Here is a 26,425-nt window from a genome sequence, read left to right on the forward strand (position 1 = left end):
CACTTGCAGGCTTACTTGGCAGTTCGGCTGAACACAGGATCACCTGCTTTGTTCCTCCTTTTGAATAGAGACCTCTTATCACGTTACCAGCTCTTAGCAGTCTTGACCACCGCCCTTCAGGCTGCCAGAGTTGACTTTAGTGGGTACTCTTCACATTCCTTTAGAATAGGGGCAGCTACGGTGGCCGGGGACACAGGCATGTCCTCTGAGGAGGTGCAAAAAATAGGCCAGTGGTCATCAAGGTTCTACAAGTGTTACATTTGCCTCGACTTGCAATGACTGTACAATTTTCACTTTATGGTTGTGTACTCACGCTTTTGTCTTTTCTGTTCTAGTAGGATGTCCACGCGGGTTGTGTGGGTAGTTGGTCACTCCTTCATCTGGCAGGCGGCCTACAGGTTACAACAGCTCCAAATGCCCAAACCAGTGCCCTTACGTGATCTGCCCTGATGGTGGTTTGGGATTGGAGGCTTCTGCATCGCACAGTTGCAGCAGCTGATCGAGGTGGCAAAATGTTGCGAGGGACTCCAGTTCCCAAACCTCATTGTTGTTTACCTTGGAGGTAACGATCTGGTAAAGATGGGATGCAAGGGTCTCAGGGAGGTGATCTTGTGCGAATTTGCTCAGCTAGCCAAGGACTTTCCAGGGTGTGGCCATCGTGTGATCCCATATGGTACCCTGCTGTAACTGGGGCAAGGACATTAGGTCTCGGACAATCAACGTATCTGCGCACCATTTGAACTCTGAACTGGCAAGGCTGTGCCCTGGCCCTTGTCAGCTCTGGAACATTCCTCATAAACTATTAAAGGGTGAGTACATATTGCAAAAGGATGGTGTTCATTTGTCTAATGTCTGTACAAATCTGTTCATTGCGGACATTTGGTAATTTGCTCAGAGTATGCTTGGGGATGGAGAGAGCGAATGACCCCTTGGCCCTGGTTGCCTCTGTGGCAGGATCTCGAATCCTAAATTCACCCCTAGCCAGCAGAGGAACCCTCCAAAGCAGGTTACCCTGGACAGCACCAATGGTAGGGTCCAGCAATGCTGAACCAGCCAGATGATCTACACACCAGCTTGAGGGCTGGGGCACCTCGATCATTGGGGTGGGAACGGGGCTGCAGCTCCTGGCCACCTTATCTTAGCCCCTGAGGCAGCGTGGAGTTCGGGTGACGGAGCCCCTGGCATGAGGACAAGGGACGTAGAGGTGGGGACCAACCCCTGATACAGGTGGTTACACCTCTGTGGTCCAATGACAATTAGGATTGCGTGCGGTTCCTGGTGTTGTGGGCGGTATCAAACCAGGAATTGTACTGCATAATTTCTTTGCATTATTTATGTTATAGTCCTGTGGTTTGACTCAGTAATAAATGTTGGCACAAGACACTTCTTTATTCACATGTTTAATTTTGTGGTCAATACTTGAAGTGCATTGCTTGATTATAATAAATTGTTCCACCCAAAAGTTCATAGTCCACTACCTTCTGTCGGTGGCTCATCTGGGTTGCGTTGGAGCTGGGGCCAACCTGGGGGTATCCAGGTGCTATGGACCAAGTTTAACCCAAAATGGGGGTGCAGCATTTAGGACCCGGGACCACCATGGCCCGGGCAGCAGTCCGGTGATGCGATGGCCCAAATGGACCTTTGCCCCCTCACAAGACACGGGTGCAGAAGGAAGTCAGACGTCACGCTGAAAGCACGTCATTTCCACCCACTGCTGCTGTGATGGCCAGAGGTATTTATGTGTCCCCCCGGCCTTTGCCTTTTTTGTCAAAGCATTGCGGCAACTGTGGACGGACCACCAATTTACCCATCCCCATGGCGGGATCTCGAATCCTAAATTCAACCCTATGGATCAGAGGGTCCCTCCAAAGCAGGTTCTCCTGGACAGCACCAACGGTAGGGTCCAGCAGCCCTGAACAAATCAGAGGATGTACACACCAGCTTGGAAGCTAAGGCACCCAGATCATTGGGGTGGGCATGGGGCTGCAGCTCCTGGCCACCGTCTTCGCAGCCCCTCAGGTAGCTTGGTGTTTGGGGGTGGTGCCGCTGGCGTGAGGGCAAGGGACAGAGAGGAGGGACCCCCCCCCCCAGATTCAGGTGGTTACACCTGTGTGGTCATAAGGAGTTTAGGATTGCGGGAGATTCTTGGTGTTGTGGATGTTATCAAACCATATATTGTACTGTTTCATTTCTTTACATTCTTTATGATATATTGATTAGGTTTGACTCAATAATAAATGTTTGCACAAGACAATTTTTTTGTTACCATGTTTAATTTTGTTGTCAACACTGGAAGTGCTTTGTTTGATTGTATTAATCTGTTCCACCCAAAAGTTCAGAGTCCAGTACCGTCTGTCGGTGCCTCATCTGGGTTGTGGTGGGGCTGGAGCCAATCTGGTGGTATCCAGGCCCTACAGCAGTCAGACAATGAATCTCAAAACCAATTAATTTGTATGTCAGCATATCACCATCATAAAAATGCAGGATATTGTAGGTGGACATTTGAAACTCAGTATTTTACTAGTACATCGCTAGTTTGGGTTCACCAGACCAGCGGTGATGGAGGTCCTGTAATTCTGCTACTCAGTGAGTGGTATGTCCGAGAAGGTTTTGAGTGAATATCTGTCTGATGGCAGTCTGGATGGGAGTTCAACTCCCTGCACTTATATTTTACCTTGCCAGTCTACTGTGGGGTAGTGTGTGTTGAACTGAGATATGTCATTGTGTCTGTGACCCACTTTTGCTGACAGCTTGTAGGGATGTAAACAATAGTTGTCCCTGCAGGTGTCTGTAGGAAATACGGACACCACTGTGCCTAACTAGCTTGTTATCAAGTTGATGACATTTTGGTCAGATGACAGTGATGACGCAGAAACGAAGGTTTTACATTTATTAGCGCATAAACGTAGTGCCGCAATAATCAAGTGTGACTTTAACCGAACTAATAAAGATTGTACGGGGACAAATGTGCCCTCAGAGTAGTTCGCCAACATTTATAAGCGTGCTTTATATAACGTGATGTATTAGAATTGTACTAATCTGACATAACCGTAAACGTGTGCCATGATTTGCTTGTTTGAAATGTTTTAACTTAGCATAACTTTAGTGGAGGCTTCGGCCTAGTTGCCTTGTCTCACGGTTTAGATGCTCGTGTTTTTCTAATGTGCTAATAAAACGTGTATTCTTGCTTGAAGCTGTACTTTTCCAGTGAGATCGGTTCACATGCTTATCTTTAAGGTTTCGTACCAGCCTGGCATCTTCTTCTTTGCTCCAAGGTCAATCTGCAGGTGCAGACAATGGAAGCTCTGAAAGTGAGTTAATTGGTAAAATATGTTGCAACTTACGTTCCCGACTCCAAGGATAATGTATGCCTAGGTAGAAGCTTGTAAATTGTTGTTTTTGATTGGACAATTTGAAGCCAACCTATGAACCCTCCAATGGAAGACCCTACTGGATTTGAACTGTTGTTTATTTAAACCTGGTGCACAAGAAGAAAGCGGCCATTACCCGCCATTTGCAGGACATTGCAGCCATTATGGCCCATCTTGCCGACCTCGTCATTTTGCCATCTTCTACGATGCCAATTGATGTTCAACGCCACTTTGAATGAGACTTTGATGCTTTCTCTAATCGAGAGAAAGAGACTTTAAGTAATTCTCGCCCTAGAGACTTTAACTTTGATTTGCCCCTTTGCATAATGTAGTAGTTTTGTCCTTTTATCTTGCCGCTGTGAGGCAATTGCCCCGTCCACCCTGCCCCTTTGCCCCGTCCCATGCTGATCGAAACCGGTACCTGTGAGACGAAGACTTCCTTGAATGCTGATTGAATTTGGTAAATATGAAAGGAAAATGTACAATTGCATTGTGTTTCTTTTTAGGTAACCAACTGCTGATTTTTGATAAGAGCCCTAGTTAGGAGTTTTCCAAATTAATGTTGCTAAATTGTTTTTGCATGAAGTCCCACATGCAGATGCTAATTTGAGGTTAGATGAGGATTCATTTGTTGCACGATGCAATTTGAGACCTTGTTATGCTGACTAATGTATGCAATTAGCCCATTACAGATTATAGTTTTAGTGGTTTGCGTTGCTATTATCGAATGCATTGTTATTCAAATGCTGCATAGATTGCATCTTTTTCGCCGTTATGGACAGCTATTAATGTTCATTTACATATACCATTTGGTGTTGAGACACATTTATATCGTGCTAGCTTTGTTAATATAGGGAAATAAATTCATTAACTTTGAATGAACCGGTGTGGTTATTCATGGCCGAAAGGTCATGGTTCGCCGAAATGTTTTCTGAATTAATTGTGAAGTGTTATGTTGATCAGGGCATTGCTTATGTTCGTTATTGATTATTGATTTGATTAAATTGACTAATCTCGGGTGAAGAGAGCCCCACTTGGTCAAAAGATTCATCGACCCAAGAGCGTCCAAATATAGGTAATTTATTAGGAAGGAACGCTCTATCAGTAGATGGTAGCAGAGGTAATGGTTTCGCCCTTTGGGACCCCACTCGAGAGGTAACGGTTTCGCCCTTTGGGACCCCACTCGAGAAGTAACGGTTTCGCCCTTTGGGACCCCACTCGAGAGGTAACGGTTGCGCCCTTTGGGACCCCGCTCGAGAGGTAACGGTTGCGCTCTTTGAGACCCCACTCGAGAGGTATATGGTGTTGAATTAGATTTTTCTTGGGTAAAACAGATTGAGAGAATGATGATGCCCTAAGTCCCCCGCGACTTTCCCGGGATCTCGGAGCTTGCGAATGGAGAGAATGGAGGTGTGAAATCGGCGTTGGTGGTACTAGTGACGGTATGAGTGAAGTCAGGGTTTTGCGCTTGCACAGCTTATTGCCGCAGATTGTTTGAAAAGGTTGCGAGGATTTTAGAGAATAGCGGAGGTGCGACTCCGAGTGTGAGAGTAGGGAAGTTGTCGAACTTCATGTGGCGCTTTGTGCAGAAAAAGGTCCACGTGGTTGTTGTTGTTGAGACGGGCCCTGCGAGGTCAAGAGACTCCGGAGTATGTTGAAAAGTGTATGAGACACTTGTTTTATGTTGTGGTCTGGTCGGTTTAATAGGTTGACCGGGCGTGGTCAACGAGTCGGTACGTGTGTTAAGGGAGTGAAAGAAAACTTCGACTTCGGGCTTTGACAAATTCTAAGTGCACTAGAATAGATCATTGACAAGTTGAGAGCAGAGTCTGCGGGTCAGGATTTGCTTGCGAAAGTGGGGACCGAGAAAGATGGAATAACTGCCGAGGCTAGCGAAAAATCCCTAAGGTCCTGAAGCGATTGTGTTACCCTTCCTGTAGTAAACCGACAGATCTGTTTTATTATTATTTGGTTGCTCGCGATACATGCCAGAAGTTGTTACGAGAGGAGCGGAGTGAAGGAGGACAAGCCGCGAGGCTTTGTCAGCCGCAGTGTGTGTGAGTGTGACGTCACTAGGAGCCGCGCTGGGATAGGTTGGTTGCAAAGAAGGGCCGCGCACGGATTGGACGCAGTCCGTGGGGCTCGATTGGAAGGGGAAAGGCAAGCGAAGAGTATTCCGGGAATTAAAGTCACTTATTGATTACAAACTTTGTGAAATAAAAGACGAGAAAATGAAATTTTTTAAAGCATTAAAGAGTGCGATGAAGGGGGAGTCTTACATTAAAGCGAGCGTAGGAGAGGAGACGCCACCCGAAGGTACACCAGCTTACATTGTAATGGAGGAAAGGGGGGTAGCTCCGTGCCTTTGGCTAAAGCAATGGCACAAGCTGACAGAGAGACATGGGAGCGTAGCGTTCCCGATCCATGGGACATTCAATATAAGGATCCTAGAGAATTTGAGATTTGCGATGTACGACATGAAGGTACCTCCAAGGCCAGCACAGTTTGAGGCTCTAGCGATTTGGGAACTAATGGCTAGACAGCAACAGCAAAAGAAGTTCGAGACCAGGATAAGAAAGGTAGAAAAGACACTAGCGGACGCTAGGTGGGATAATGCACAGAAGGTGTGGAGGTCAGATATATTGCAGGGGATAAAAAAATTTCCCGCAATTGCTAAGGAAGAAGAGGCGACAGGCAAGAAAGCTACCTGTAAGACAAACAGGAGGTGTTCCAAAGATAGAGAGGACGAGGAAAAGTTAAGGAGAGAAGACGAGTCAGAGGATGAGGAGTTCATCATGCAATTGCTGAACGACCGTCCACCACCTTATGCAGAGAGTGAACAAGGTCCAAGTACCAGTTCTGCCCCTCCGGCACCGGTACAGAATAATGAAACTCCGAGTTCAGAAACGCCATCGGGATCTAAGGACCCGAGTTTACTGTTCACCCCGCAGATACCGCAGGTTAGGAGAATATATCCAGATGTGCCTATATTGAAAACAGCAGAAAATTATCAGCCGCAGGTCCCAAGGTACTACAGCAGTGACAACAGTACGGGAATGATTCTAGATCCAACCGTAATGGGAGTACAGAATGGTCGCAACCCAACATTGGCACAAGCTGAATCAACCCAGTTTTTGATGCCTCAAAAGCAGATGCAGGGGGGAACCGCACATGCTCAGATGACGGGGAGTCAGACGGGCATGCCGGCAATGATGACCCATAGTGTGGGAATGAACATGCCTCAGAACCTGGGGAATGGACAGAACCCAGATGCGATATCCCTACCCATTACTGTAGGTCCACCGGTACCTTTGTACATTCAGCCTAACTTAGGTATGAGCGGTCAAGGATCAATGGTGCAGAGTGGGACGGAAAGGAGGTGCATAGAAAACACTCCAGAGACAACTCCGATAGCGGCTCTGCCAACTGGATCTGGGTCCTTGATGGAGTTTAGTCCCATATGTGCTCAGTCAACAGTGGTGAGGTCGAGTCCCCCACTGATGATACCGCTATCATCGAACACTGAAAAGTTGCCGCAACCATCAATGGCAGTCGATGTGAATGCTACACTGATGGGGTTGAATGCGCAACAGCTGACACAGTGGTTCAACAGTCTGAATTCCACACAAAGCTCAGCCAGTGGGAAGGGAGAAGACTATCTGAATAAGGTCAGGTTGAACATGGAAGCAGAAGAATTGGTGGAAGGGACTATGGGTTTGAATAGGTTAGAGTCCTACTCGGAAGAAGAGCTGAGGTATCTATGTCCTAGGATTACGAGAGAAGTGAACAAGGTACATAGAAGGTTGCAAGAAATAGCTGACAAAAACGGGGTTGAGATAGACAAGACAAAACACTTGAGCAGGAGCTATAGATTGGATTTCGGGACCACAGACTTTGAACACATGAGGTCAGCAGGCATGAAAACGCACCTTAGAGAATTGCTGCAGAGTGCACAAGTGTGGAGGTGCTTAGACAAATGGGAAAGCAGATGGGCAAAGAAAAAGGAAAAGAGGAAAGACAGTGTCCCAGAGCACAACGAGAAAAGATCACAGAGTAGTGATGCAATAACCATGTTACCAATGAGGGAGACAGCAGGGGGAAAATTAATACATGTACCGTGGCACAGAAGCGACATTCAGTCTTTTACGGATGATTTTCCCAAACTGAGAGAGAAACCGATTGAATGGTATCAACAGACTGATAGGTTTGTGAAGCTTGCAAAATGTCTTTGGGAAGACCTGAACACCCTCTTTGAGATTGTGGTTCCGGCAGATTTGTGGGAAGACTGCAAAAGGGCTGTAGGTTGGCCGACAAGTGAACCAGAGAGAGACAGGGATACGGGTGCACCATCACCTATGGTAATGAGCTTTTACTATAAGGTGATTGAGCATTTGAAGACGAAGGTTGCCGCGAAAAATGTGGATTGGCAGAAGATTGATCGAACTGCCCAAGAGGCTAAAGAGTCGATTCATGGTTACTATGAGAGGTTGTTGAAGGCGTTCAAGAACTACAGTGGCACGGAAACAATAGAGGCGAAGGACATGCTTCATTTTGTGTTTAGATTTGTGGAAGGGCTGAGACCAGAGATAAGTCAGATGATAAAGACGCATTTGATTTGTTGGCAGTCGAAACCTATTGATGAGGTGTTGAATTATGCGAAATACTGTAGCGACGAAATTGAAGTGAAACAGAAAAGGTTGAAAGAGAAAGTGATGGTGATGCAACTTAAAGCAGCTCAGACAGGTCTGCAAGGGTTGCAAGGGTTCCAACAGCAGATACCGCAGCCGCAGCCGCAGGGAAATATGGTGTTTCAGCCACAGGCGAGAGGCAGAGGCAGAGGAGGCTTTGGGAGTAATGGTCCGGATTTGAACACTGTTGCGATTCCGAATGGTGTGCAGGCAATGAAAAGGGTGATGCCGTGTCACGTGTGCGGAATGGTCGGGCATTGGAAACGCGAGTGCCCGATGGTGATGCAGGAAGGTGCAGGTGTTGGTCAGCAAAACAATGATGTCAATGCATTCCAGACAATGAGGGGACCGAAAATGAGAGGTCCAAACCCAAATTTTCAGACCATAAATCAGCTGCAGGGATTACAACCCATGCAGCCGCAGCAGATGCAGATGCCCCGTATGCAGATGACGCAAATGCAGCCAATGCAACAGCAGTTTCCCATGGTACCTAATCAGCAAATGCAAATACCTTTGGCACCAGTGAGTCAGCAGCAAGTGATGGTTCCTCCACAGGTCTCGGGTCAGGTGATGAATACAAATGGCACCGTACAACAGTTCCCATTACACAGTGAGAGTGGAATAAACAATGTATGGGAGAGTGAAAGTTCAGATGAGGAGGGAAATTGTGTGCTTGCAGCATCCTTGGAAGTTGATCAAAAGGGTCCATATGTGGAGGGAAGAGTTATGGGTCATCGTGTTTCATTCTTGGTTGACACAGGAGCCACACGTTCAACTGTTAGGAGCATTGAAGTACCAAATTTGCCACTCTCAGGGAGAACAGTTCAAGTAGTGGGAGTAGCAAACAGGCACCTGACGAACCCAATCACAGATCCAGTACAAGTCAGAATTGGTAACTATCAAGGGTCACATAATTTTGTGGTATGTGACTCAAGCCCGATAGCACTGTTAGGGAGAGACCTATTGTGCAAATTGGGATGTTCGATTATGTGTTCGCACGATGGAATTAGAATTCAGACGAGCAGTGATGGGGAAGAAGAGGACAGTGTAGAAGGGGATGAGATGGAAACTGTCGATGAAGAATATCCTCTGATTAACCTTTTTCCGATGATAACTGAAGAAGATATTCCAGCTGAATTACGGGAAACAGTCGGAAAGGAAGTGTGGGATATGACAGGAAAAGAGGTGGGATTGGTGAAAGGAGTGGAACCAGTGAAAGTGACCGTAAAACCCAATGTAACCTTTCCCCAGACCCCACAATACCACATGGCACAAAACACCCTCATGAAAGTCGCCCAACTCATTGACGAGTTTGTAAAACAGGGAGTACTGAAAGAAGTGTTAAGCAGTCCATGTAATTCACCAATCATGGGACTAATAAAGCCGAGTGGAAAGGTTCGAATCGTGCAGGACTTGAGGAAAATAAATGACATCATAATTAAATGCTGCCCTGTAGTACCGAATCCAGCTGTGATAATGTTTCAAGTCCCTTGTGATGCCGAGTGGTTCTCAGTCATTGACTTGTCACAAGCATTCTTTTCGGTGCCTCTTCATGAGGACAGCCAATTTCTCTTTTGTTTCAAATTCTTAGACAGAGTTTACAGTTGGTGTCGAATTCCTCAAGGGTTTTCGGAGTCACCGTCAATTTTCAATCAGATTCTAAAGAAAGACTTGGAAGCGTTAGAATTGCCATTCGAGTCAACCCTAGTACAGTACATCGATGACTTACTGATTGCATCTAAGACAGAAAGTGGCTGCACAGCCGACACCATTGCTCTACTGAACCATTTGGGAAGGAATGGACACAAGGTGTCTCCTTCAAAGTTGCAGTTCTGTCAGAAGAAAGTAAAATACTTGGGTCATCAAATAGAGAAAGGGTCACGGAGAATAATGAAGGAAAGAATAACAAGTGTACTTCAAATGAGTCCACCAAAGACGAGGAGGGAGGTGAGGAAGTTTTTGGGGATGGTGAGCTACTGTCGCCAGTGGATTCCCAACTTTTCAACTCCAGCAAAGCCTTTACTAAAACTGACCCAGAAGGATGCCTTGGATGAAATTGAGCTGAAAGGAGATGAGATGGATGCTTTTATTGAATTGAAAGAATGCATGTGCAGGGCTCCAGCTTTAGGTATGCCTGATTACACAAAGCCTTTCACATTGTTTTGTCATGAACGTGATGCATGTTCTTTGTCTGTCTTGACCCAAGCCCATGGTGGCATAAACAGACCAGTAGCGTATTTTTCAGCTACTTTGGATCCGGTCGCAGCAGCACTGCCAGGGTGTTTGCGCGCCGTAGCAGCAGTTGGTATCAGCCTCACTCAGAGTGAAGGAATAGTGATGGGACACCCATTAACAGTCATGGTCCCTCACTCAGTTGAGATACTTTTGACCCGCTCCCGAACGCAACACATGACTGGAGCAAGACTCACAAGGTATGAAACAATAATTCTGGGCTCACCGAATGTGCAGCTGAAAAGGTGCACTACGTTGAATCCAGCAACCTTGCTTCCCGGTGAAAATGCTGAAATTGAGAACGCTGAAGACGTCGAGCACGACTGCCTTCAGGTGACTGAATTTTGCACAAAACCCCGACCTGATATTAGGGATACTAAGCTTGATGAAAATGACCATATTATTTTTGTTGATGGTTCATGTCTAAGAGATGGGTTGGGAATTTTGAAAGCAGGATATGCTGTATGTACTGTAACAGGTGTCTTGGAAGCATCCTGGCTTCAAGGAGTCTATTCCGCACAAAGCTTGTAGCCCTTACAAGAGCATGCCAACTGTCTACATTGACGAAGGTTACCATTTACACTGACAGTCAGTACGGGTTTGGAATTGTGCACGACTTTGGGCAACTATGGTTACAGAGAGGTTTCCTGACCTCTTCAGGGTCCCCAGTGAAAAACGGGGAGAGAATAAGGGAATTGTTACACGCCATTCAGATGCCAGCCGAAATTGCAGTGGTAAAGTGTAGTGCTCATACAAAAGGCCAGGACTATGTTTCCCTGGGAAATGCATATGCGGATCAAGTCGCAAGATTTTGTGCCTTGAACTGTATATTGCTCAGGGATGAATGGAATTTGATAAGTGAACCAGAACTCGAACCAGCTGAAGCATTTGCCTTGAAGGTCGTGGATACAATGGATGAACTAAAAGCATTACAGAATAGCGTCAGGGAGGATGAAAGAGTTTCCTGGATTAAGTCACAATGTACAAGGAGACCAGATGAGTTATGGGTTTCAAATGAAGGAAAATTTGTTTTACCAAATAGTCTCTTATCGCAGCTAGCGCGGTTCTATCATGGGCAGGCTCACCTAGGGAGAGATGCCATGATAAGATTGTTCAAAACTGATTGGTTTAACCCCAGATTCCATCAAGTTGCAGAAGCAGTTTGCCATCTTGTGTCATTTGTCAGCAGATGAACCCAGGAAAGGGAACGGTTGTGAACGTGAGCCACATTGGCAGGGCGGGTGGCCCGTTCAGCAGAATGCAGATGGACTTTATTGAGATGCCTGTGCATGGAGGTCTGAAGTATGTGTTGGTGATTGTGTGCATTTTTAGTCACTGGATTGAAGCATACCCCATACGTAGAAATGACAGCCTTACAGTTGCAAAACTATTGTTGAGGGAGTTGATACCACGTTTCGGATTCCCGATCTCTTTAGAATCAGATAGAGGAAGTCACTTCAATAACGAGGTGATAAAATTACTTTGCGCAGCGCTGAACATTGAGCAAAAACTGCATTGTAGCTATCGCCCTGAAGCCTCAGGACTGGTGGAACAGATGAATGGTACACTGAAATCAAGAATGGCGAAAATATGTGCATCGACAAATCTGAAATGGCCTGACGCATTGCCTTTGGTGTTAATGTCAATGAGAAACACCCCTGACAGAAAGTCTGGATTGTCCCCGCACGAAATTCTCATGGGCAGGGCCATGAGACTTCCTGCAGTTCCCGCAAACGCGCTTTTGAATATTACAGATGATATGGTGTTAGACTACTGCAAAGGTCTGGCTGACGTGGTTCGCTCTTTCTCTCACCAGGTGGAAGCAACCACCTTGTCACCGATCCAAGGTCCAGGACACACACTGAAAGCAGGTGACTGGGTCGTGATAAAGAAGCACGTGAGGAAGTCGTGTCTGGAACCCCGTTGGAAAGGCCCTTTCCAAGTGATCCTGACGACCACTACCGCTGTGAAGTGTGCGGGAGTTCCCAACTGGATTCACGCCAGTCATACAAAGAAAGTGTTGTGTCCCACAGATGAGGAAGTTGAAGCGCTGAAACTGCCAGTACCTGATAACAAAGTGCCGAGTGCTGAGACAGAGCAAAACAGAACTAGAAGCGAACAGGCAGAAATAGAAGAGAGAGAAATATTATCTGAGGACGAAACAACCGATTCACTTGGGGAAGACCAAGGAGAAACCTCAGACAGCGACGAAGCAGCTGAAGGTAACAAAGAGCCTGAAGCAGCTGAAGGTAACAAAGAGCCTGAAGAAAGTAACGGTGACAAAGGGCTCGAAAGAGGTGAAGAAGAAGGAGAGCCTGATCAGAGGAGGGCTTTCCCAGAAGCAGACGGTACAGAAAAAGAAAAGAAAAACCTGATTGACTCCCCAGAAGGAGGGGACAAAGCAGAACAGAACGAAACTGTTCAAACTTCCTCAGAAGAGATCGCAGGTCCATCAAGTGGACACAGTGCAAAGAGAAGACCAAGTATATCACCAGTAAAACTAAGAACTAGAGAAACGTTGAACGACAGTGAAGGGCCAAGAGTGAAAGAGAAAAGAAAGGAAGTGTCTGTCGTGGTACCAACATCAAGTGAAGAAAAAGACTTGGCCAAAGAGGAAAGTACCAGTGAGGCAGAATCGAAGAGAGATGCAAAATTGAAAAGGAAAAGGATACCAAACAGGAGATATTCCGGTCCAGAATGGGCATATGTAGTCAATGACGATTGGACCGACGAATTTGTATTTCTTAGCCTCGAGAACGAAGAAGAGATACCAATAGAAAAGAAAAGTTTTATGGACACTATTGACTGAAAGGGTGATAAATGACATTGCTTGCTATAATCTAACTTGATACAACCAGCTGAGACATTGCTAAACCGGATGAGACATTTGCTAACTTGATAAGACTTTGATAACCTGATTGACTCTTAAACCCGATTTGAGACAACGTTGCTAACTGATAAAAGACTGAGTTATTGCCGAATTGAGACAAATGCTGCTAACCGATAAGTGACTGGGCTCCTGAAGAAAACTGTGTGAACATTGCGCTCATTCAGCTTTGTAACTAATTGCTAAATCGTTTCTTTATAAGTGCTTCTAGCTCTCTGATTCTATACAGATCATGACTAAGTACGCAACACAAAACAGTAGAGTGAAATATTGTAAATATGCGTGTATAGGCTTGATAACTGCATGTGTACTAATAATAATGGCAATAGTGCTTGCAACGCGTGGTAAGGGTGAGAATGAGAAAATTGATGCTTCTACTTCTGCTCCTGTTACTGTCACTGAACTAACCGCATTGAAAAGACTAGAATTAGATGAGAGACACTTGCATGATAAGAAGGAACTTTCGTATAATGTTTTCTATCGCCTACTAACAGAATATGTTGAGACTATGGATGCGAAAGATTGTTATGTGTGTACACAGATACCGACATCGGTAACGGAAGGGGTGACTTATCACCACATGCCTTTTACATATGGGATTACATGTAGTTTAGTAACTTCTAGATTTTATGGTCAAACTAACATACAGTATTTTTATTCAAATTATGATGTTACCTTTGCATATGTTCCTATAATAACGCAACTAAGCCAGATTGCTAAAGATTGGGATGCTAAAATAATGAGGAAATTTTTCAAGCCAATGCAACCTTTTGAAACAGCTCACGCTCATAGGGAAAACCTTACCTGCTCGCTCTCTGCAGTAGAAATAAGCTTTTTAGATCGCACAGATGATAGAAGGGCACAAATGAATGCGAAATTAGAAAAAGAGCTAAGTAAGAGGACTTCAGTAGATAATTATGCTTTTGCCGCAATAAAAACACAAGGAAAAATTGCTTTAGACGCTTGGCATGTAGGGAAATTTTGTATATATCGTGGTGAATCTTATTATGATAACATTTTCGTGGGAGCGAGTGAATGTAAACATATGTTTATCTTTAAGGCCAAATGGACATTCATGCTGAACGGACTTGACCCTGTCATACCTGGTGTATATTACATTTGTGGGCATAATGCCTATTATCGTCTTCCAAAGGGATGGTGGGGGAGATGTTATTTGGGTATAGTGTTCCCAAAGGTTTATCAACTGGATGACCTATTGGTGATTCCAAAGACGTCTGGATCTCATCGTATCCAGAAAAGAGAGACTGCAGCTGCTGTGGTAGGAGATATATTTGGAGCCATGATTCCTTCATTGGGAGTTGTGTTGAATTCCATCAAAATAAGAAAGTTGTCTACTATAGTGGATAACATGTTGACAAAGTTTTCAGGTGCTATAATCCTGATGGATGCTGAACTTGCAGCAGAAAGAGCTATGACTCTTCAAAACAGGCTTGCCCTAGACATTCTTTTAGCAAAGGATGGCGGCGTTTGCAAAAATGCTTGGTGCGCGTCACTGTTGCACGTATATACCAGACAACAGTGTGAAGATTAAAACAATGCTTGCAAATCTAACAAAAGAGAGTGCAGACTTGAAGGAATTGAAAGAACCAGGAGTTTGGGAGAAGGTTGGAAAGGGAGTTGCTTCAGTGGGAAATTGGCTTGGTGGCATTTGGAATGGAATATTACTAAAAATAATACAGGGAATACTAATAGTACTAATTTGCATCTTTGGGATTTGGGGAATAAAGAGGGGAATACTAATGATCATGGCAAGAATTAAGAGAAGGAAGGAAGAGAAAATGATGAAAAGAATGGCAGAAGAATACAAGGCAAGAACAAGGGGAACTAAAAGGCAAAGAGAACTGACAGAATTTTAATGGAATAAAATTTGTGGGAATAGTTTTGTGTGATGACAAATAGTCATCAGAGGAGGGATTGATGACGCAGAAACGAAGGTTTTACATTTATTAGCGCATAAACGTAGTGCCGCAATAATCAAGTGTGACTTTAACCGAACTAATAAAGATTGTACGGGGACAAATGTGCCCTCAGAGTAGTTCGCCAACATTTATAAGCGTGCTTTATATAACGTGATGTATTAGAATTGTACTAATCTGACATAACCGTAAACGTGTGCCATGATTTGCTTGTTTGAAATGTTTCAACTTAGCATAACTTTAGTGGAGGCTTCGGCCTAGTTGCCTTGTCTCACGGTTTAGATGCTCGTGTTTTTCTAATGTGCTAATAAAACGTGTATTCTTGCTTGAAGCTGTACTTTTCCAGTGAGATCAGTTCACATGCTTATCTTTAAGGTTTCGTGCCAGCCTGGCATCTTCTTCTTTGCTCCAAGGTCAATCTGCAGGTGCAGACAATGGAAGCTCTGAAAGTGAGTTAATTGGTAAAATATGTTGCAACTTACGTTCCCGACTCCAAGGATAATGTATGCCTAGGTAGAAGCTTGTAAATTGTTGTTTTTGATTTGACAATTTGAAGCCAACCTATGAACCCTCCAATGGAAGACCCTACTGGATTTGAACTGTTGTTTATTTAAACCTGGTGCACAAGAAGAAAGCGGCCATTACCCGCCATTTGCAGGACATTGCAGCCATTATGGCCCATCTTGCCGACCTCGTCATTTTGCCATCTTCTACGATGCCAACTGATGTTCAACGCCATTTTGAATGAGACTTTGATGCTTTCTCTAATCGAGAGAAAGAGACTTTAAGTAATTCTCGCCCTAGAGACTTTAACTTTGATTTGCCCCTTTGCATAATGTAGTAGTTTTGTCCTTTTATCTTGCCGCTGTGAGGCAATTGCCCCGTCCACCCTGCCCCTTTGCCCCGTCCCATGCTGATCGAAACCGGTACCTGTGAGACGAAGACTTCCTTGAATGCTGATTGAATTTGGTAAATATGAAAGGAAAATGTACAATTGCATTGTGTTTCTTTTTAGGTAACCAACTGCTGATTTTTTATAAGAGCCCTAGTTAGGAGTTTTCCAAATTAATGTTGCTAAATTGTTTTTGCATGAAGTCCCACATGCAGATGCTAATTTGAGGTTAGATGAGGATTCATTTGTTGCACGATGCAATTTGAGACCTTGTTATGCTGACTAATGTATGCAATTAGCCCATTACAGATTATAGTTTTAGTGGTTTGCGTTGCTATTATCGAATGCATTGTTATTTAAATGCTGCATAGATTGCATCTTTTTCGCCGTTATGGACAGCTATTAATGTTCATTTACATATACCATTTGGTGTTGAGACACATTTATATCGTGCTAGCTTTGTTAATATAGGGAAATAAATTCATTAACTTTGAATGAACCGGTGTGGTTATTCATGGCCGAAAGGTCATGGTTCGCCGAAATGTTTTCTGGATTAATTGTGAAGTGTTATGTTGATCAGGGCATTGCTTATGTTCGTTATTGATTATTGATTTGATTAAATTGACTAATCTCGGTTGAAGAGAGCCCCACTTGGTCAAAAGATTCATCGACCCAAGAGCGTCCAAATACAGGTAATTTATTAGGAAGGAACGCTCTATCAACAGGGAGATGCAAAACTTGCATAAAACCTGTTGTATTGCTCATTTCCATTATTTTACAAAATGATTGGCTTTGCAAATTTTCGAGTGAATGCATGAAAAATTCACAAACATTCTGGTAAATGATCAGCGCCGCCATGGGGATTCCGACCCCCTTCCCGCCATCCTGTTCCTGGCAGTTTTTACCGCCAGGAACAGGATGGCGGGAACAGGTGTCGTGGGGCCCCTGGGGGCCCCTGCACTGCCCATGCCACTGGCATGGGTAGTGCAGGGGCCCCCTAACAGGGCCCCACAAAGATTTTCAGTGTCTGCTTTGCAGACACTGAAAATCACGACGGGTGCCACTGCACCCGTCGCACCCCTGCAAATCCGCCGGCTCCATTCGGAGCCGGCTTCCTCTTTGCAGGGGCTTTCCCGCTGTGCCGGCGGGCGATCTTTTGGAGATCGCCCGCCGGCCCAGCGGGAAAGTCAGAATGACCGCCGCAGTCATTTGACCGCGGTGCAGTCTTTTGGCGGTCTCCGCCCGGCGGGCGGCGGGGTCGGAATGACCCCCTATGTGTCAAAATAATTATGATACCGTGCAGAGTGAATCTGAATTGAACCAAAACAAATATGAAACTTGGCAGAGTGAATATGCTACTTAATGATTAATAGGAATAACACTCACACCAAATTGAATAAGAAATCTACTGAGATATATATCAGTCATACTCAAATTAATATGGCTCTCACTGTAAACAATAAAAAAAATCACTGAAACGAATACAATATTCATAAAAAGAATGGGACATTCATTGAAATGATTGACATATGCCAAGAGGAATATGAGATACATTGAAATGAATATGACAGATTGAAATGAATATAATGTACGGAAATGAATATTTTATATTCTGAAAAGAGAGTAATGCATATTGAAAATAATATAACGTAAACTGAAATGAACATTGAACATGTTGCAATGAATTTGAATTGTGTTGAAGTGAATATTACCAAGATAGCAATGAATATGAGATGATTGAAAATGAATATGGCCTGTGTTGAAATGAATGTAACCCCATTGAATTGAAGCTGACATGCCTTCAAATGAGTATAACCAAAGATGAAATACTAATGACAGTTGTTAAAATGAATATGGCACACCTTGAAATTAATATAAAACATCTTCAGATGAATATGATATATGTTAAAATTGATAAGTCGCAGCTTAACATTAATATGACATGTGTTAATATGAATATGACGTTCACTGAAATAAAAATAACATTGATTGAAAGGAATATAACACATGTTAAAATGAATATGACATGAGTATGGCCTTCATTGAAATGAATTTGATAATTTTTCAAATGAAAACGAGCAACGTTAAAATGATCACGACATTGATCACAATGCATTGAAAGTAATATGATATACATTGACATGATTATGATATATATTGCAATGGATATGATTCATGTTAAAATTAAGATGTGTTAATATGAATGAAGCATCCACTGAAAGGAATATGACAGATGCTAAGATGAATATGACATGCATTGAAACGAATATGAGCTCCACTGAACTGAAGTCACCATGTCTTAAACTGAATATGACCAATGCTGAAATTAAAATGAAACTTGTCAAAATTAACATGTTATGCTTTGAAATTGATATGATACACAGCAAAATAAATATTGCATATATTGAAATTAATATGACTTCTGTTAAAATGGATATGACTCGTGTTAAAATTATTATGACAGGTGTTAAGGTGAAAATTACATCCATTGAAATGAATGGCATTCATTGAAAGGAATATGACACATGTTAAGATGAATATGAGCCACTTTAAAATGAATATGACATCTGGTGAAATTAATATTGCCCACATCAAAATTAATATGATATTTTGAAACATGAATATGACACTTTTTGAAACAAATATGAAACTGTGAGATAAATGTAGCATGTTGTGAACTGAAGTAAGCATATATTGAAATGAACAGAAGCCATGCTTAAATGAATATGACCGCTGTGTAAATGAATATGGCTTGCACTGACCTTATGTTGATTTGCTTTAAAATTAATATTACATACTACATGTAATATTACATATTCTCAAAGGGTATGGTATGTAGTAAAATGAATTAGCTGAAATGAATATACCAGACATTTAACAGTATATAAAACAAGGAACCAGCCTTTACCACGCATCCATTACATGCATCCATTTACAATGCAGGTAAGTATTTCCACATTTGGCACATAGTACTTTATCACATAGGTAAGTATTTTTCTAAATACCACACTTTTTAATGTATGCGTAGAGGTAAAGGGAGGTGTTAGAAATGGGTCTCTAGTTATTAGTGGTTTTCACCCTGTACAAGAAGGGACCCTCACTCTAGTCAGGCTAAGGGAGTCACACAGCTAAGATAACCCCTGCTCACAGCCTTGGTAGCTTGGCATGAGCAGTCAGGCTTATCTCAGAGACAATGTGTAAAGTATTTTTACACGCACACACAGTAACACAGTGAAAACACCACAAACGTACTCCACACCAGTTTAGAAAAATAGCCAATATTTATCTGAATAAAACAAGACCAAAACGACAATAAATCCAACATACAGAAGCAAAGATAAAAAAAATCAAATATTAAGGGCTTCATTACAAATTTGGCATTCCGACCACCATCTGCTTGGCTGTCGGACCACCTTATTATGATGCTGGCAGTCCCATAGAGGAAATACCTCCGATATCCCACTGGCACCCCCAGGCGGCGCAGACCACTGCGGTGGCGAGGCCGGCCAAACAAGCCGATGGAGACAGTGCTTCTGTTGGAAACATTATGATATTGCCTACCACCAACGTGACATAGCAGTCCAACCACCACATCCCAGGAGGTGGAAACGGAGAGAATAAAGGAAGCAACTCACCTACAGGCCGTGTTACACAGCCTGTGCCGCCATGGAGCCCATCACACACGTCCTGCAGCAGGTGCTGCTCATCGATGGACCAACACAGCACCCACATTGCAACACAATGGAATGTCAATGGGATGCACAATAGGTTGTGAAACAAATATCCAAAGCTCACAATGCAAACAATACCTGCAGAATGGGGATGGCAGCATCAGGAGCATTCATGGAAGGAAGCTGCTCTGGGACATATTTTGCTGTGGACATGCCCCTAAAACTGCATTTGCACAGGAACTGGCCCTTCATGTATCTCAGGGACAAACAATATTTGAGCAAAGTGATATGCCTATCTGTCAAATGTTTAACTGCAAGTCAAGAAAGCACTCACAACAGCAACAGCATGGGCCATACATCTAGATGAAGTGGCTGTAAGATACAAACATCAAAATGGACACAGGGTCAGTCAAATGCATGCAAGGAAGCTATCACAATTGAACACACTCCATGTGTGGACAAACAAAACTCTATCTCCCACACATGAGATGAAAGAACAGTCCATATCAGGCGGACAAATCTAACACCATACAGTCTGACATTGGCCAACACCAGATGAAATATTTACCCTAGCAAACATAACACAATGCAATGACACCCCAATTGGATCAATACCCACATATCCATACAGTGAATATCTACCCTTGTCTTAGGTGACCAGCACTGCCCACTAAGTCAGATATTGCAAACAACAGCAACTGGATCAGCAATCAGGGTGAAACACACACTACTGTAGGCATACAGCACAAGTGATTCAGGAACAATATAAAGGTAGAACGGTAATTTGCAGGGCAAATGTGAACCCAATAAAATAACAGCTTGGGTTTATTCAATTCAAATGCTGAAAAGCAAAGGCCATTGGCCACTCTATATGAGTCCATGCACATTACTGTGCCCAACCTAGACTCCAATCACTACCAGGGACCCTCCACAGGAAAGGGTATCAAGTGGCAGGCAGGCACCTCAGAGCTCATCCTTCTGTGTGGTGTTGTCAGATTAGGGATGGGTGGGTTTGGGAGGGGGAGCTTTTTCTTCAGAGTGGTGGGCATCTTCTTATGGGCGGATGGGTGTGGGTGCTTGCAGGGGAACAGGTGTGACAGGAGAGGACCTGTATGTTGAAGGGATGGGTTGGGCTGTAGGTGGGGGCCTTTTGGGTTTGGGAGTGGGTTTGGAGATAAAAGGGGAAAGGGCAAAGTCGAAAAAAATACTCTCCTTGCGAAAACAGGTAGGGTCATCAGAAGGGGTTAGGGATTTGGAGGTTGATTGAGTGTAGGGCTTGTCTGTGGGTGTAGATGCCTTGGGTGAGTGCATATCTGAGGTATGCCTGTGTTTGGGTGGTGTCCATTTTGTGTGTTGGTGTGAGCATTTGTGTGTTTTAGGGGGGCTGGCAGGTGGAGGTGCTGGGTGATGGTGGGTTGGTGGATGTGTGTGTGTGTCTTTTGGGGTGGTGTCTGTGGGTATGGTGGATGTGGTGGATGTGTCTGTGGGTGTTGTGGTAGTCTCTGGGGGTATGACGTCTGAGGAGTGAGGGTCCATGGGTTGTGAGCTGTTGTCTGGGTGTATTGTGGGTGTGGTGGATGTGTCACTGGGTGTTGTGGTGGTGTCTGTGGATATGATGGATATGGTGTGTGGGTAGGTGGGATTGTCTGTTGAAATGGCCACTGATGTGGTGTCTGTGGGTGAATGCGAGTGCCTGCATGCTGGTGTGTCTTGTGCCGATGTTTGCTGCTTGTGTATGTTGAGGTAGGTGCATGCGGATGTGTCTGTGTGCTTAGGACGGATAGGAGAATGGGTCATTTGGATTGGGAAGAGAGAGGTGGTAGGAGGGAGGATTAGAGGTGGATGACTGTCATCAGCGAGGAGGCCAGAGCCTGAAAAGATCTCTGTAGGCCAGACATGTCACTATGAATGCCTTCTAGGAAAGCATTTGTATGCTGAAGTTGGCTTGCCAACCCATGGATGGCATTCACAGTGGCAATCTGCTACACAGAGATATTCTGCAGGAGGTCAATAGTCTTCTCACTCAGGGCAGCAGGGGTAACAGGGGCTGGTGCTGCGGTGGTGGGGGCAAAGGAGACTCCAACCCTTTTGGGTGAGTGGGCATGGCCAACTGGGAGGGAAGCAACATGGAGGGTGGTGATAGAACTGGGGGTGGCGGCAAGGATGGTACAGGAGCAGGTCCTGATGGGTTCCCCACCACTAGGAATTGGCCACTGACGGTAGAATACGAAGATGACGAGGTCAATCCTGTGTCCTCTGTGGCACTCCCCTCACCCTCCGGGCCATTGGATCCCTCCATGTCGGTGGTGTCATGACTGGAGGTACTGTGGCCAGATGCTTCCCCACTTGGTTGCACCCTGTCTCCTTCACTTGCCTGGGATGATGCTGCAAATGCAAAGGGGAAAAGGGTCAACACATGTTACTGATCACACTTGAACAACAGCTGTGATTAGCAAACATTACCATGACGTCAAGTAGGCCCCGGCAACAAACTACACCAAGGTGGCTCCTATTGTGCCATATCATAGGCATGCATGCCACATGAACTGTCAACAGTTGCCCACAGGAAAAACAGGATCTCAGACAACTTCAATTGCATGGGTAAAGTTGTGCAATCTGAACCCATGAAGACGTAGGAGGCCACATCACATTCAATGCTTTGCCTTGTGGAGCATACCTGTTACCTGTTGTCATACAATAGTAGGCCAATGCCAAGTTCATTCCAACAGATACCACTCAAGGTCATGAAGACATCAGTTTGTCACATACACAATAACACAACAATATGAAATGATGCTCCAAAATCGTGCCATGTTGCTGACAGCAGTACAGTATCCAGAAGGAGGTGACAAGGAAATGCTCATGTCAAACTGGAAATATATCAACAATTCACACTTCACCATGTGTAAATTGTCCTAATGGAGTCATGGATGTAGTACTAATGTTGCTCAGATAACTACTTATTTGGCATGGAAATGTATACTGTAAACAAAATGTACCAATTGTCAGGGAGATATGTCTCTAAAATCCACAACACAAAGAATCAGCTAGCTCCAGGGAAATCTAGACTACTACTTGGCACCCCTTACTAAGACATAATCTGATTGCATCAGTAGATGCCATTAATCCTTTGTATGATGTTAAAGCCCAGGGATTTGCAAGTACCTGTAGAAGGCCCTCGACATGTTGCCCAATGGGAAGCTATACCACTGTCTCCATTTTGGTCCTTCAAACCCAGATGTCCGTGAATGAATGGTTGTACCCAACCACATATGATTCCAACATAACTGCAAGTCACTCCATGATGCATGCCACCAGTCAGGGAACAAATCTTCCCCATTTCACATGTGCAGTGCATTTTGCCACATGATGCCACATCAATGGCATAAAAATGGACATTGTGTGTAAAAACTCTACTCCTACCTGTCATGTCCCTTATTGATATTGCAGCCAAATTACCTGCAATGAAGGGTGAGAGTATGTGTGAGCCAACAATCAATCATGACACACTCCTGTCTGTGGCACCACATGAAATGTAGCCTCATTGGATATGTCCATTTCCAAAGACAGGTTGGCATGCAAATATATGTGAGGGAATGCCGAAATCATCCCCTGAACACAGGTAAATGATGCATGAAACAGCAGTGTACACATTGTATCAAAAGTGAACGGGACACATGCTAACATGTTGACACAAGGAATTTTGGCAACAGTGATAGGCCATAAATCATGTCAACGGACATTCCCTACTTACCAAAGGAATGTTTTGATCTGCAGCTACACCCAAAGAACAATGTATGCTCAATCACATGTATGATGGCCACCATCATATGACGGACAGTAGTGAGGTACCAGCACTCATCACACACTGAAAACAAGTGGCCTCTGGGGAGCAGATGCTAATTTACTCACTTGACCAGGCACATGGCTGAGGACAGTGATTCACCACTTCTTTTTCTTTGGGCTGTAACACTGAGGAGTAGTGGTCTGTTGCGTATAATTTAGACCCACTACAACAACAAACCTTACTTGATTGATCACTGTACACAGCCTTGTGTTGGCCCTGGAGAGCAATTGTTTTGTGGATTGTTCTCAGTTGTGTCTCAGGTCCCTGGGCTAATAGGCAAGACACATCAGTATGCACCAAATTACATATCTGCACAAACAGTTACTCATCTTGTGTGTCATACATGGCCCATCCTCAATCATCAGCAGGAGATGTCAGAACGTAACACATCAACTTGGTTATGTGACAGGCAGGAATATGCCCTGTACTCACCCCCTGTGGCTGCTGTGCTCCCATCAAACGCCCATCAAGGTCTGGGTATGCCACTGCCAGAATGCAGGCCCTTAGGGGGGGTCATGCTCCAACGTGCGCCCCACCCACATTGGGAGGACAGCCCAGGCTGGACCTCCGCGATCTTCCGGGCCCAGTGTCTCATGTCCTCCCACCTCTTGCAACAGTGGGCTCTCTGCCCGCTATGGACACCTTCTGGGTGATGGCTCTCCTAATTTCCTTCTTCTGATGGGTGTTTACCTGCATGGATGCAAGAGATAAATCAAGCGATTACAAACACAAGTTTTTGCCTAAATGGTTGTGTCACACACATGTTAGAAACACCAAGCATAAATGGGCAATTTGTCAACGTACCACAAGTGTGAAGCACACATGCCAATAAGTACTGGGACATTACTACAGACTTGTGGATTCATCTGCACACTAACCCACTACCCTGCTCAAGGCCTAAAATGACTAAGCAGGCCTACTGACATCAGTTAGCCCATGCTCCAGCAACATGTACTTTGATGTGAGGTGTAAACTCCTTAGGCCTGACCTGACAAACACATTTACACTCTGCAAAATTGAATCAACGCATAGAGTCCCCACAGGCAACTGCCATAGTACAGACCTAACCATACACTTGAGTGACAATGAAAGGGCTGGTTTGGTGGGTACGGAAAGTGTCTTTCCAATGCATGTATGGACATGTGGCCTACCAAATGCAGACTCAATCAGCATCAAAAACCAAGTATGGTTTGATTATGCTAAGTCTCCTGTTAAGGAACTGTACATAATTGCAACAATGAGTCACTCACTTCATGATTGTAGCACCTGACATTGCTCACACCCAATCAGTACAGATGTGACTTTGCAACTAGTCAGGCCTTGTCTTGTTACAGTTTTGACATCAGCTGGGGTATGGTGCTGGGGAAGTACGAGTGCATTTGGACAAGTGACCACTGGGCTGGTGTTTGGAGTTACTGAAACCGGGCCTATTTTGCCTTGCAGTCAGATCACTCTTGTTACTGAAACAGTGCTTCCTGGGAGTTGCAGTCAGGTCACTCCCTCTACTACACACACTTGACAAATGGTATCCTTCTAGGTGAGTACACTTCAATTGCGAGTTCACAAACAGGGGTAGTTGGACAAGTAACCAGTGGTTGGTATTTGGAGTTACTGAAACAGTGCCTCCTGGGAGTTGCAGCCTGGTGACTCCCCTTACTATACACACTTGGCAAATGTTATCCTCCCAGATGAGTACACATTAATTGAGAGTTCACAAACTAGCGTTTTTGGACAAGTGACCACCGTGCTGGTTTTTTGAGTTACTGGAATAGGGTCTATTGTGCTTTGCAGTCGGATCACTCTCTACAATACACACACTAGACACATGGTATCCTCCCAGGGGGAGTACACTTCAATTGAGAGTTCAAAAACAGGGGTCTTTGGGCAAGTGACCACTGGGCTGGTGTTTGGAGTTACTGAAACAATGACTCCTGGGAGTTGGAGTCCAATCACTCCCTCTACTATACACACTTGACAAATTGGATCCTCCCAGGTGAGTACACTTCACTTGAGAGTTCACAAACAAGGGTATTTGGACAAGTGACCACTGGGCTGGTGTTTAGAGTTACTGGAACAGTGCATACGGGGAGTTGCAGTCAGGCCACTCTCTCTACTCTCCAACACTTGACAAATTTGTGGTATTACATATCTGTATGCAGGCTGCATTTAGGTTTGAGCATAAGTTTTTATTTGGGACATACCATGAAACCTGGAATGTGCTTTTGTTATTGTGATTGAGATTTCCAGACAACATTCTGACATATGGCATGTGATGGGCCTTGGTAGATGTGATATTGGATCCAGTTATACAGATTGACAGGGTTACAACTCAGATACTCTGTGTATTGAATTATGTTGAGGTACACGAACAAGACAGTGGCAACAGCTAAGTTGTGAGCATGCATGACATTGCAGTTTTGTGACATTATTTGTATTGTGACTTGCCAGACTCCACTCCCCCAGTTATTCCTGTCAAGCCCTGAGGATGCAGGATGGCCAAGACCTTCTCCTCCCAGTGAAAGAGTCTTAACAGGGTGCTGTGAGAGTCACTGCCAGTCTTCATGGCCTCCAGCTAATGTGTGTGAAACGTGTAAAATGGGATGGGGGAAAAAGGGGCTGACCAATGACAATAAATTGACAAAATGATGTGTGGTTTGTCTTGCTGTGCTGCAGTGCAAAGGATTGTGGTCTGTGAAGGGGTGTGTTTTATAGTGTCCTTTGCAAGTGTGTACACTTGGCTGATGTGTGTCAGCTGTGTTGTTTTGAATTTATCCAGTGTGCACCTGTCTGTTACTTTGCTGAACGCCGACCGCAGTGGTTCACTGCCACAGCAACTGTGTGTTTGTAGTAGGCTTGGTGTTTGGCCACAGTGCTGATGGCACTGGAGGTCAGACTGCCTA

This window comes from Pleurodeles waltl, chromosome 5 (genome assembly GCF_031143425.1).
Source record: "Pleurodeles waltl isolate 20211129_DDA chromosome 5, aPleWal1.hap1.20221129, whole genome shotgun sequence".
In the NCBI taxonomy this organism is placed as follows: Eukaryota; Metazoa; Chordata; class Amphibia; order Caudata; family Salamandridae; genus Pleurodeles; species Pleurodeles waltl.